Source organism: Phyllostomus discolor, chromosome 3 (assembly GCF_004126475.2).
Source record: "Phyllostomus discolor isolate MPI-MPIP mPhyDis1 chromosome 3, mPhyDis1.pri.v3, whole genome shotgun sequence".
Taxonomy (NCBI): Eukaryota; Metazoa; Chordata; class Mammalia; order Chiroptera; family Phyllostomidae; genus Phyllostomus; species Phyllostomus discolor.
This window is the reverse complement of record NC_040905.2, coordinates 130878392-130892798: the sequence shown is the minus strand read 5'-3', so window position 1 is coordinate 130892798 and position 14407 is coordinate 130878392.

The window sequence follows — 14407 nt, the reverse complement described above, 5'->3', positions numbered from 1 at the left end:
TCAATAAAGGTCAAAACTCAGAATTTGAACACGTAATATAGCCATAGAACACACAGAAGTATTTTTTGTTGAGTAGAGACCACACCACACATGTAAAAAGAATGAGTCATACTGGCTATGGATGGCAAACATGGCATGAATTAGCTGTAGATATTAAAAATTAATTCCTCATAAACTAAGGGTTATTTTCCTAACTAGTCCTAAATTGATTAGGAGTATCCCAGATTCCTAAAAATCTATCCCAATATGACAGGGGTTCTCAAAGTATGGCCCCAGGACCACCAGCACCTGTGGGTCTCCTAAATTGATAGTTGGGTGAAACATTGCATATGATGATTGATGGGTTCAAAAGAGAGCCACCCAAGAAAAGATTGTGTTATTAGTGCCAACCTTTTATAGAAGGAGCCAGAGGTCACAGTTGAGCCCTCTTATCCCACCTTGTCTGAATCCACCACATCCAGCCAGCTTTCTGGAGTGACAGGCAAGGATCAAGGTTAGGAGGTGGACTCAGACACAATTTCTGTCCTTCTTCCAGCAGGATTTTCAGGCATTTTCAATTCAACAGCCCCTGGAGAACTCTATTGCCAAAGGTGTAATCAAAAGAATACTGAGAAATGATGGTTGTCATTCCAGCTACAACCACTTCCTGTGACTTCCTAACTGGATCTGGAGGCTGCCATGGTGGGGGAGATGGCATGTCATAAGGGCCTCCTGTTATCAATCTGTCTGTGTCCGTGCCTTAATCTGCCCTCTGTTGACCTCATGCTGTCATATGCCACAGAGTAATTGTGGGCAGTTCCTCATCCAGGTTGCTTTCCCTCCAGCTTGTGGATGAAATCCTACAATTAAATACTCATTCTTTTCTCACCACAGAAGAATTCAACATGTTCTTGCTTCTCAAAACATTGTCTATGGGCCACCTAGGGACATTTATTAGAAATAAAAATGAAAAGCTGTTTCCTGAGACCACCAAGTCCAAAGACTTGGAGACACAGCCCCAGAAGCTGCACTTAGTTCCCTATCTGCACTCAGCACATGGAGGTGTGAGATCCAGCCAGAGTAAGCCTTGTCTTTGTGAATGTAAAGGCAAAGAGCAGGGACATGTCCTCTCCTCTCCACCCCCAACCCAGGGCTCCATACCTGGGGCTTTCACCCATTCAGCCCATACATTCATTGCCACTCTGAGAAACAGCTTCTTAGAACGAAGGGGTGGGAGTGCAGAGTCAGGAATGTTCACAACGCTTAGCCAGAGGCAGAGAAGGGCTGCTAAGGAGAGCTGAGCCTCAAGGCAGTGGGGCAGAGGCACTGATGTTTTCTCCACTGTAGTCTGCCCACTTCATCCTCCATTCTCCATCCTGAATCTGACAGCTTCAGGGAGGGATCACTGTTCTCCCCATCTTTCATGACTCTGTGTGTGCACTGCTTCCCCCATGAACACTGACAGATTACTTGAAGAAGACTGCTAAGCAAGGAGCACCACCTTCCATGCAGAAACATTTAACTGTCCTCAAGTTTCCAGGATTGGTTGTATCCAGATCTGTGCCACATGAGGGGTGAGAGTGGGAAACTCCAGCATGTGTTCATTCAGAGCCTTTGCTAGGCCTATCCTCAGATCTCCTGGTGTCCTAGACCCCAAACCAGGATCCCAAATAGGATCACCCTCCCCAGGGCCTGGCCTAAGTCTGGTGGAACTCACTGTACAGCCTTGAGGGGGCCCAAAGTCCTGCAACCAAGGGAGGACCAGGGCCAGGGCCAGGTCCCAGACTCCCAAAATGAGTCTCACAAGTGAGTAGAGCTGGAGCTGCTTTAGGAGAGGCATCAGGAAGCTCAGCTCACCTCTTTCCCACTTGGCTTTTCTAGGGAACCCCTGTAAATTTGCAGCCTTGTCTGTGGGGGTTAGCAGGAAGCCAGGACATGTTCCTACAGAATACAGAGCTTCCCCATCAGTGGGATGGACATCTGGGCCAGCACTGGTATGGCCTTGATAATACCATAACACAAGCATACACACACTTTAGGGATGTTCTGGAATCACATTATTTTGAAACTCCTTCAGAAGCTCTACATCAGTGACTCCCACTGCATATTTTTTACTATTGAATTTACTGGGGGTGTTGACTGGAGAGACCTGTTTCTTCTTGCTGATGCATGTAAAGAATTACAGATCAGCAAATCTATTAGTGTGCAATCAGAGTTTATTAGTGATCCATTTCCATGGAAGAGAATGGACCTAGCTAAGATTGGGGGACTTTATGAAAGGCATAAGTTCAGGGCAAAGCAGGGCAGCAAAGGTAGGCACACTAAAGACTGGAGTGGCAAGCTCCTAGGTGGCCAGAAGCTGGGAGGCCTGAGGCCAGGTGACCTGAGGCTGAGCAGCCACAGAGCCAAGAGACTGAGTCCTTTGTTCTGAGGACTTACATAGTTGCGGGGGGGGGGAGTAAAAAAAGTTACATATTGATTGACAGGTAGATGTGGTGCCAGCTTTCTTGGGGGGACGTGACTACCCAAGTAGTATGGTATGTGTGGGGGTCTGTTGGCTCTAATCCTTGTCTTGCTGCTGATTCCATTTGTTAATCTTATAAAACAGATAAGTGACAGAGGGCAGTTAATTAAAGTTAGAATAGTTGTCCAAAGTTATTTATGGGCTCTTCTTTGAGCATTGTGGACCCACTTTTCAGGCCTTGGTATGAAAGGACAATTTCAAAGCTTTCCTTCCCAGATAGTGGAAACACTACATAAAATTTCAAGGACTTCTCACCTCCCATGTTAGCATGGTGTTTCTTGTGATGTTGGAATACCTGGCGATATTAATGGACCATCTCAGGACTGCTGAGCTAGTGGGTGAGACATGCCTTCCTCCTCCTCCCTGCTTTGGTTTGCTATTCATTCTACCTAACAGCTAAAAGTCAGTTCCTGGCAACCAGGGTGCTAGATGCTGGCCAGTAATAGCAGTGCAGTCTCAGTTCTTCCTGTGCTATCTCCTGCCTCAGGGTGACATTGGTTAATAAGATTTATAGGTTTCAAGTGTACATTTCTATGATACATGATCTGTATATTGCATTGTGTGCCCACCCCACAAAGTCAATTCATCCTCCATCACCATATATTTGACCCCCTTTACCCTTTAATACCCCTCACCCCTTCCCTCTGGTAACCACCATACTATTATTGTCTGTGTCTATGACTTTTTGTTTGCTTGTTTCTCTTGTTTGTTCATTTGTTACTTTCAGTTTTATATTCTACATATGAGTGAAATCATATGGTTCTTATTTTTTCTGACTAATTTCACATACATATCCCCAATGTCCATCCATGTTGTCACAAGTGGCAGTATTTCATCTTTTCTAAGGGCTTAGTAGTAAACCACCAACAAAGATAAAAGTAATCAACAAAATGGGAGAAGATATTTGCAAGCAACAGCCCCAACAAAAGGTTAATCTCCAAAATATATAAAGAACTCATACAATCTGACACCAAAAAAACCCCAAACAATCCAATTAAAAAATGGGCACAGGACCTGAACAGATACTTCTCTCAAGAACATGTATAAATAGCCAATGGGTATACAAAAAGATGCTCAATTTCACTAGGAATTAAGAAAATGCGAATCAAAACCACAATGAAATACCTCCTCACACCTCTTAGAATGGCTATTATCAATAAGACAAGTAATAACAAGTGTTGGTGAAGATGTAGGAAAAAAGGAAACTTGATTCACTGCTGGTGGGAATATAACTGGAACAACCACTAGGGAAAACAGTATGATAGTTCCTCAAAAAATTAATAATAGAGTTACCATATAACCCAGCGATCCCTGTTCTGGATAACTACCCCCCAAATTTGAAAACATTTACTTGCAAAGATATATGCCCCCCAATGTTCATGGCAGCATTATTTATGGTGGCCAAAACATGGAAACTACTGAAGTGTCCCTCAATAGATGATTAGATAAGGAACATACTGGTCATATATCCCACCACATTTTGGTTGTCACAACTGGGAGGAAGGTGTGCTACTGGCATCTAAAGGGTGCAGGCCAGGGATGCTGTTCTATATCCAACAGTACACAGGTCAGGCCCCACAAAAAAGAATTATCTGGTGCAAATGTCAATAGTCTAAGGATAAAAAGTCTTGCTGTACCATTCTTTGTTTGTTTTTTAAATTGATTTGCTTTTCAATGATCCAATTAAAAAGATCCCTCGAGCATGCTGGGCTTTCCCCCCCCCCCCCTCTCTATGAGTTGCATCTACTCTGGGTACTGCAAGCTCACGTCCCACCCCTGACCTGGTTTCAGGCTGTTAGTGTTTGTGTCTTAGTTTGGGTCCTTCTTAACACAGATGCTGAGATCAAATTTAGTTTCAGTAGTTCATTTGGAGGTGATTACAGGAAGCACTTGTTTGGGGAGGGGGAGTGATGGCCAGTGAAGAGCATGGGGATGAGGTGTTATGTACCACTAGGGCTCAGTCCTGCAGGCAACCTTTCAGAGACTGGGGAGTCCCCTTCAGCATGGTTTTCCATGAGAAAGGAGATGGTAATCCTGGCGAGGGTTGATCCCAGGCACTGACTCCCCAGCCCTTCCCCACATCAGAGATTGGGCCTCTCGGGAGCGTCTGAGGGAGGGAGCTTTGGGTGGGTATCCAACTGACCTTCCCCAGCCAACATGGCTGGAGATCCCTGAGCAGACCTCTCCTCAACAGCATTCTTATCACACTGTAAACCATTACCCTATAAGCCCCCCCCAAGCAGTGAATCTCCTTGCTCAGCTTTGTGTTCTCAGAATCTGCTGCCTGGTAACCCCCAAGAAAAACTTGTAACACAAGGAAGGACATGAGGGCTGCAACATCCACCCAAGTGACTGAAAAAGAGATGAGTTACTTTGTTTCCACTGACCCTGCCTGCTTTTCCAATACAATAAAAAAAAATGCACTGTGAGAGCCAATTTGCCAGTCCACTTTAAAATAATTGAAAATGAACTCTGTGCTCAGTATTGATCCAGACAGCTAGGAAGAGAAATGGTATGGAGTTTGATCCCTGCCAAAGAGGATTAATATCAAGTTGAGAAGACTCATGGCCCACAACTATTAGGCTGAAAATCTGCTGACTCCTGGCTGGAGGTAAGCTGCATGTGAGTAGCTTAGGGGAGAAAATCAAAGTCACAGGTATTTAAAAGATCTTGAGTCATCATTCTACCTACCTCTGCCTTTTTCTTCCCAATATTTCTTTTTGCAAATTTCTCAAATGAACGGAAAAACTGGAAGATTTTGCTGTGAGCATTCACATGAATGCCCCTTACATTTCGTTGTTCACTTACACCCTGTGCCTTTTCATATATCCCTCTGCCTCTCATGTGTCCACCCCTCCAGCCACCCATCCATCCCCACCCTCTCCCTTTCAGCTTGAGGACCAAGTTAACAAGCTCCAGCTTCACACTGTGTTTGCTCAGGGAAAACAGAGAATAGACATCACAGCAACTCAAACAGTCTTAGAGTTAGGACAAGGAGGGTGAAGCTCTTATAAGAAAACTTCCCACACGTCACATGATACAGAGCTTTCAGTTTGTAAAGTTGAAAATTGCTTATAATCCTAGCCAAGCTGTTCTCACTTCCACCCTCAAAACACCAGGGGTTGGTCATACTAGTGTGCACATCGTAGGCACTTTGGCTACAGCAGAACATTGCCTTAGGACATAAGAGCAAGGTCTGAACTTGTGTAGGTTGATGGGAGAAAGGGGTCCTTTTGTGCAGTGGACTGCCATCTGCAATTCTGACCATCAGGAGATGGTGCCCAGGAAAACCCACCCTGAAAACAAATGTGGACTTCAGTTGCTGGGAATCTATTGCTTAATATTTTGAAAATTCATCTTGTCACTTTTACAGGTATTATTAAACATGCACCATTGAACTCTGTAAGATGGATACAGTTGTGTGACAATGATGTGAGTTTCTGATCATTTATTTACTTACAGAAATTTACAAGTTAACAATTGTTGATCTAATCAAAGGTTTGAGAGTAAAAGGAGATGTCTGAGACAGGTTCAGCTTGACAGGAGAGAGGTGGAGTTTCTCACAAGGCCCTCCAAAGCATTTGGCACCAATGTTTTCAGTCAAAGGCAGAATCAATCTAAGGAAAATTTTAAATAAAATCAAGCTAAGAAGTCCAAGAGAGTACATGATGGGCACAGATGTTTTACAAAGTCAAATTTGGTATAAATGTAAGTTGAGTTTCTGGAATACAAGACAGAAACTGGAAAGGACTTTTATAAAAATAAGAGGTGTATTGGACTTTTGGCAGAGGTTTCTCAGCTAGCCAGAATTCATAGCCCTGAATGCTGTCCCCTTCCTATGAGAGTTGTGAGCAAGAAGCAGAAAGTCTTGGGACTTTTGGGAAAGGGTCTGTGCTGCATTGGGTTCAATGGAGCCACCCTCATGGGGAATCAGCACTTAAAGTGTTCCCAGACTGACTGCAGTAAATGGCTTTTCTCAGGTTGACTGACTCTATGCCTCTTGGTGGATATATACAAACTCTACAAGGTGCCTTGTAACATTATTTTCTTGTCTGAATTCATCAGATGGAGAGCCTGTGAGTGCAGACACAGGCCCTCCAAAGCATCTGCCCCTGCTCTTCACTTAGAGTGCTCAGTTGAACAGGTTGTCTGCATCCAAGCAACCTCTGTGTTGTCAGTGGTATAACATCTCTCAGAGGCCTCCTGAGAGAGGCTTCTTTCCTTTCATCTTGTTTCCAATACTCTGTTCTTGCTCCCTAGCTTGGATCTAAATTGCAAGTCGCTAAGAAGAGATGAGTGACTTCAGGAAGGTTTCTTCATTGTTAAGCACTTTTTAAAACTTGTTTAAGGAGACTTTACTTAAGAAAACTTATTTAACAAAAGTAAATTATGATCTTTTAAGTCTATAAATTAAGGGGTAATTATTTTTCAGCTTACTTGCAACATAATTGACATAGGATTTTAATTAAGAGTTTCTCTGATGCACATAAATGCTTGCTAAAAACAGAGATCCAAACCTAAATCATTAGACATCACTGATCACTGAACATCAGTCAGTGATGAAAATGAATCATCTCCCAAAGAATAATCTGCCATTGGGCACATGAAATTGAATTTACTAAAAAATGGATTCATATATAGATTTTGAAATCATATACTTTTCAGAGGCAAGACATAACACATTTTACCAGATAACCTGAACAGAAACATTTTCACTTAATTAGGCTTTCCATAAATTACTGAGGAATATTGAAAAGTTAATGTTCTTACCTTGATGAGCACCCTTTGTAGTCTGACTTCTGAGAAGAAGTTTGGGAGAGTTGACTACTCAGATGTTGGGAACCGCCCTGACTGGTATCAGAAGCTGAAACCCCCGCCTAGGCTAAGGCTAAGGGAATGCCCTTGGAACCGTAAGCCAGCAAGGAGACAAAAGCTTATCTCCCTGGCAGGAATGCTGCTTCTGCTGCTGAACCCCAAAAAAGCTTGGTCAGTTAGCCAAAGATGGGTAAGATTCCCCACGGGGGGGGAACGACCTAAGCCAGGCACGATCACTTTGGGAGGCCCCCCAAAAGAAGGACTTGGGGGGCTGCAGCAAAAGGGGGTGATGGACCCTCGCTCCTCGGCTTTGACATAGCCTGAGTTCTCATCTTCTGGGAGAAAATCTCCTTATTGCCTTAGTTCCCGTGCTAAGCCTGAAACAATGACAGGGTGGCGCAGCTCTGTGCTGAAAAGAGCGGGTTCCCTGGGTGATCAGGCCTAAGAAAGAACATGTAAATTACTGTGAAACCTTCTTTGTTTAGAATGCTCTCAGTTCACAGAAACTAGTTGCTCACAGAAACTAGTTTGTCTCTGTGCATGTGTTTGTTTCTCGCGTGTTTTTCGGCGAGCCATCCGCAGCGTTCCGTGGTCACTGCTGGCCAGCGACCCACGCGCAACACTCAGAAATTCTTCCCAAGCAAGAAATGTCCTCGTTTCTCAAGAGGCAGACAAAGCTGATGCCAAGGAAGAAAAATCACATGAAAAAAAAAACTAACAGATTAAGTTGAACATCAACGTTTTATTTTGCAAGTCTTGTACCACAAGACTAGAATGTCCTGGCTTGGAGGACTATCCTTGAAAAGTGCTCAGAATGGTAACTGTCCAGGCCTCTTGATGTAATTTATTGTCATGCTCTCCCTTCTGACTTCATTGTCCTCATTTATCATTTCAAAGAACCTGGGAACCTCTGCTTCATGTGGAGTATCTGACTCATGTATGCTGGGTTCCCATGCATACTTGTATGTACTAAATTTGTTTGTTTTCTCTTGCTAATCTGCCTCACACCTATTTGATTTAGACCAGCCAGAAGGAACTTTGGGGTAGAAGAAAATGCATTCCTCCCCCACAGTTGGCGCTGTGAGCAGGATAACTCACTGGCTGGAACCCCGCACTTTCCCATGAGGGTACTGTAGATAGGAGATCCTGGGCGTCTGTCACAAGTCTGCAGAAGGTAAGGAAAGTTCTTCCCATATCACCACACTCCCAGGTCTTTGTCTGCAGGATCCAGTGGAAGTGGAAGTGAAAATGGTAAGAATCTTTTTCCCTTGCCTAAATTTAGATTAGCAAGAGAAAATATTTGTTGATAGTAGTGTTAGACTAGCAGCTCGGTTACTTGGTCTGAGTACTTATGGGTTTTGTTCATCTCTATCTGTCTTTCCTTTCATCTTGTTATATGTCCCGAGAGCTTGGCTTTATGATTAGAAAGAATATTTTCTCTCTGACCTCTACCACCCAGAGGGTGCTTTGCCAAGGTGCACCTTACTCTCTACCCAGGCATGAAAAGATCTCAAGGAGTTTTCTGTGTATATCCCCTTCCTCCCAGAGAGAACCTATTATTTCCAACAGCTGGAAGATGCATATGCATCTGGTAGGCAACCAAATAGGCTGTCCATCCAAGCTTAGAAAATCTTAAACCTTATGCTGTTCAAGGGGTGAAGCACATGATTCCTTGTGCTCTGGAACAGCTATTGAAAGACAGGGATCCCCATCTTTCATAGGTTAACTCTGCAAATGAACTTTTGGATCTGTGATTGCTCATCCTTTGTACTACTTTTTATGGAAGCATTTTGCTTCCCTAGTTATGCCATAAAAGGCTATTGTTTGAGTTGCTAATAAAACCCTACCATTACTAGCCAGATGATGGATAACTTGAATTGGAAAAACTTCTAAATTGAAAATGTTTAGAGAGCTCCCATGTTGTTATATTAAGTAGCCATTAAGACACACCCTCAATAAAATGAAAGGCTAGAAATTAAAACAAAACTCAAAGTCCATTCTTACCCCTCTCTTATTTACCTGAAGATATTTGCAGATATTATAAAATATCAGGACATTGGAAATAAAATTGCTCAGCACTTAAGAAGAAAAAGAAAAAGATTGGTCCAAAGAAATATAACTAGTTTTAAGCCCTTGAATTTGCTGTTTAGCTTTTGGATCTTATAGATGATAATTCAAATATTAGATTAATTAACAAGAGAAATTTTTAAAAGACAGAAGGGAAAGTTAGAGGCTTCCCCAGGTAGAAATTTTTAAAGGTTATTAAGATAAATGATTATGAGAATTGTGTATTTGACAGGACTAAAGGACTAAATAATCAGAAATTTTACAAAATTAGAAACTGATTTTTAAACTCTAATAGGAAAAAATTGAAGAGGGAGCACTTAAAAACCATAATTGGCTAGTCTCCCATATCTAACCCCCCCCTTTTCCAGCATACTTAAAGTTGTCAAGAACAAATGAAATATCTTGTGTCTTCTCTATAATAATTAGTAATTCTGTTCATGTGTATCTGTGTTTGTCCATGTTTATATATAGTACAGTGTTTTCTACCTCTGCATGGTATTACCAGATTATAATATTTGATTGTCTAACAGAAATTAAGCAGCTATGTAAATTAAAAAATATAATAGAAACTAACTCCAGTACTTTTCAAGATCGTATGGTCTGGAAATATATTTGATATTAAAGCTGGTTTAAGCTTGGCTTGGTTAAATAAATATATCTTTTAGAATTATTAACATTATATATGGTATCTTTGTTTTACCTGGTTTACAAAAGTAAATTCATGTCATCTCTGTTACAAAATTTTTCAAGAAAATAGCTTAAGTAATGATAAACTTTGAAATCTAATAGCTAATAAGAATTAATAAATTATAACTAAGATAAAAGGTTTAGATAAAACTTTTCAATAATTATTATATGATATACAAGATGTGTTATATGTTGCATAATATATAGTATATGATATGTGATACATTATACAAAATATAAACATATGCAAGCATATATAATATATATTATATGATATACGTAACATAGATAAGCATGTGTATGTGTATATACACACACATATACAGGGTCAAGCACAAGATTTTTATTACAAAATCTTTTATTCCAGAGCCATAAGCATGTAATTCTGTAATATAACAATATGACACTACAGCACACCATATGACATTTTAGGTGAAATGTTCAAATTGCTGTCCATCTCATTTGAATGAGACATTCATGTACCCTACCGACCACACTCAGGCAGGCATTACTTCTGCAGGACCCTGTATATACTTAAACATAGTTTTCCAAAATCTTCTGGTAACTTGAAACTTAGAGTTTTACCGAGTTAAGTAACCAGAGGAAAAATGATAAAAATTCTTGAATATCTAGGTATTTCAAAATAAAATAAAATTCTGAAACATTTTTAAATTAATCTAAGTTTACCTACTTTTGGCTTCTTATTACAAAGATACTAAAAGATAAATTGGATCTGTTAATAATGTTTTGTAATTTATTAAAATATGTTTTCTTTAAAAATTGTAAATGTATTTGACAATGAAAGAATGTTAATTACTTATGTTTTCACTAGAAATTAGGGTTTCTGAGTTAAGAATTTTTATTAAGATGGGAAAAAAACTATATTTTTTTTGGTGATATAAGTATAATAAATAGAGATACTATTTGAAAGAAATTGAAGGAAAATAATTTGTACCAAAGTTGGTTATTTCTGAATGAGTTAAGAAGAGGCAAACTAAAAGGGATGAGGGAAGTTGTAAAAGGTTTGTAAACAGAAATCTTAAGAAAGGAAATTTTATACATGGTTATGCTGAATAAGATGGGAATTATTAAATACTTATAGTTCTTTTGAATAATAATGATTACTTTTGAATTTAAATATCAAAAGCTGATGCAAAACCATAGTTCATTTTTTTCACTGTTAAAAGGAGATTTTTTCCTGTATTTATTGTTCTACTCCAGATAAGATATTGTGAAAAGTTTTCTACCTAGAAAGCAAAGATTTTATGTTTCATTAAAATAGTTCTGTGTCTTACTATTTTAATCAGGCCCTGCATTACTTAAGGAAAAAATTTTCTCAATCCTAAGAACTAAAGTTTGTCTAACAATAGCTAACCAGTATTTATGTTTGACACATTTTCTTGCCAATTTGGGTAAATAGATCATTTAATATTGTTCCATAGGAATACATTATCTTTTTGGTCAAATATGTTTGAAAACCTTCCCAGGGTTCAAACTTAAAAAAACTACTTTTTCATAACCTGGAAATGTCTTTGAGTTATTTCAGTGAACCCCTTGAAAACTCAAAGACTTTCTCTCTCTTTCTTTATAGAAAATAAGTTTTAAACTAATTAGGTTTATTTGATATTCTTAAATTACATGGAAAGCTTCATCAAATAAGAAAATAATACTTGTGTTTGTATGCATATATTAATATTAAAATGGTCTAGAGAACATATAAAAATCTCTAAAAGTTCACAAATTTATGATGCATTTTTATTTGTAATTCTAATTATTTTATAATGTTGTTACAAAAAAAGCAAAGTTCTTTGGTAATTGTATTATAGTCATACCTGTAACTGTGCCATTTTAAGTTTTGTCCTTTTCGGACAGTCACTGTCTTCCTCCAATGCTTTAGAAAATGTTTTATCTTCAGACAGATTCATGGAAAGGACTCTGTCTTATTTTAAAATAGAGTTTTCTGAAAATAAACTTTCAGATGATAACTTTAAATTATATGAAGATTTATAGAACTCTAAGGAATAACTGGATTCATGGAATGCTGGCAAATGATCAAGATAAATAAGAATTAATTATATGGGATTGAATGAACTGAGGATGGTTTCAATTTTTATAACTTTTACTTGAAGTATTGATTTTACATTTTTTGCTTTTCAGATATAGGAAAATTCATTTTTCTTAGAGCAACTTGATAAATTATATATTTGTAAGCAGTACTGACACATTTAAATTTTTCTTCCTATCTGATCCTGCCTGACCACTGCCTCCTGAAATGAGGCTCAACAAGATTGACTGAACTGACTTATTCTCAGGACTGAATGAAATATGGAGCAGTCTACCAATTTTGCTTATGAAATGTAAAATTTATTTAAAAGTTCAAAGGTAAGACTGAAGGAAACCAAAATTTTGCCACACTGAAGCTGGCTTTTGGGATATTGATTTTAAGCTGTTTATTAAGAAACAAGACTCAGGGAGGACATTTGACCCTCCCCCCTTTCTTCCCAAGAGATTTAGCTAAAGAAATCTGCCTTAGAAAGGGAGCCCTGGCTTGATCACCTGAAGAATCTTCACCCTAGCAGGAGGACTCCAAGCCTGCCAGCTAGGTACCCCCATATCTCACTGTTTGACTCACTGAGTTGACTAACAAGAATATTCCTGCCTTGTATGTTCTGCTCTTTCTCAACTACCTATAAATTGTCCATCCTTATTTTTTTAATCTAGTACCCTGTCATTTCCTTTTCTCCTTTGCCCCAAAACATCTTATATTCCCAATTTTGTCTCACTGTTTTTGGAATTTTCATATTTATATCAATTCCCCATGCACATGTATCAAAACTTTGATTTTCTCCTGTTTATTTGTCTCTGTTAATTTTGATTATTGGCTTAGCTGGAAGAACTTAGAAGGTGGGAAGGAAAGTATTAATATTTTTTAGCCCCAGCAATACCTTTGGGGACATGAGATTCTAGTGTCATTCATTGTCTTTTTTTAAAACTTTCTACCTATAAGCTGGACTGTATTCTGAATTTTTCTAATTTTCTTAAATATTTGGCTGAACCCTCCAAACTAACATTTTCATTTCACTATCCATTAACTTGGAATCATTGGGAACTATAACTGCCCCTTTCCCAAGGCCATGCAAGCTAAGTTGGGATGACATGCTGAGGACTGCAGAGAAATCACTAGCTCATCTATCCACAATCTTCATGCCTTCTATAGAAGGATCACCACAGACATTCAAACTGCATAGCAGGAGAAGCTATCAGACTGTCACTGCTAGTCTTGACTCTATCTGAAGATGACTTAAGACAGACATCTTGAAACCTTCTTGATGCCTGCCTTCAGAACTCAAAAACCAAAATAATGGTAACCTTTGTTTTTCTTTTGTTTCCATAGAGATATCTCTGTGAAAGCTAAAAAAATATTAATACTTTTTCTCCTACTGTCTAAGTCCTCACATCAGGCTAATTATCAAATTAACTGAGAGAGATTAGCAGGAGAAAATCAAAGTTTAGTAAATGCACATAGGGAATCCACATGCATGATAATTACATGAAAATTCCAAAGACAGTGAGGCCAATTTGGGTACACAGAACATTTTTGGACAAAGGAGAAAGAAGTGAGATGTGATCTTAGATTTCATAAGTGAGAATGGCTGGTTTACAGGTAGTTAAGGAAGAGTGAAACATAGATGAAAGGAAATCTTTGGCTAGCAACTAAGAAACAGTGGGACACATGGTCCTATCTATCAACAGACCACTGCCTGAAGCCCTCTTTTTTACCATATTTAATTCAGTTTAAGCTAAGGAGAACATCCTATGACCTTTTTCCTGAAATAGTTTTCTACTGAATTTTTGGGGCAGGAAATGGGGGAGGGTGAATGTTTACTTCTGAGCTCTGTTCCTTAAGAAACAGCTTAAAATCATATCCCCAAAAGTCAGCTTCAGGATGGCAAAACTTTGGTCCTTTCAACTTCCTATTAAATACTTTGTTGCTTGCTCCATAGATTTAACTTTGGCAGCCCACAGGCATCACTGCCTCCTGAAATGAAACACAACTGTTGAAGCAACTGACTTTTCTCTCAAGACTGAGACTGGTTTTAATGATAGAAATGATCAATCAGGCTTGTTTTTGGAATGTGAAGTCCAAGGAAGTTTCAGGTGTGGGAACTGTGGAGGTTCAGAATGAAATACCTAAAGATATGCCTCCAAGGTATGCAGATTACTTTGAGCTAACGGCAATTGTGGCTTCAGGCTCAGGAGAAACTTCAGCCTGTCCCTTTTCACTATTATCTGTAGGGCAAGGCAAATTTTCTTTTTTTTTTTTAATTTTTTTTA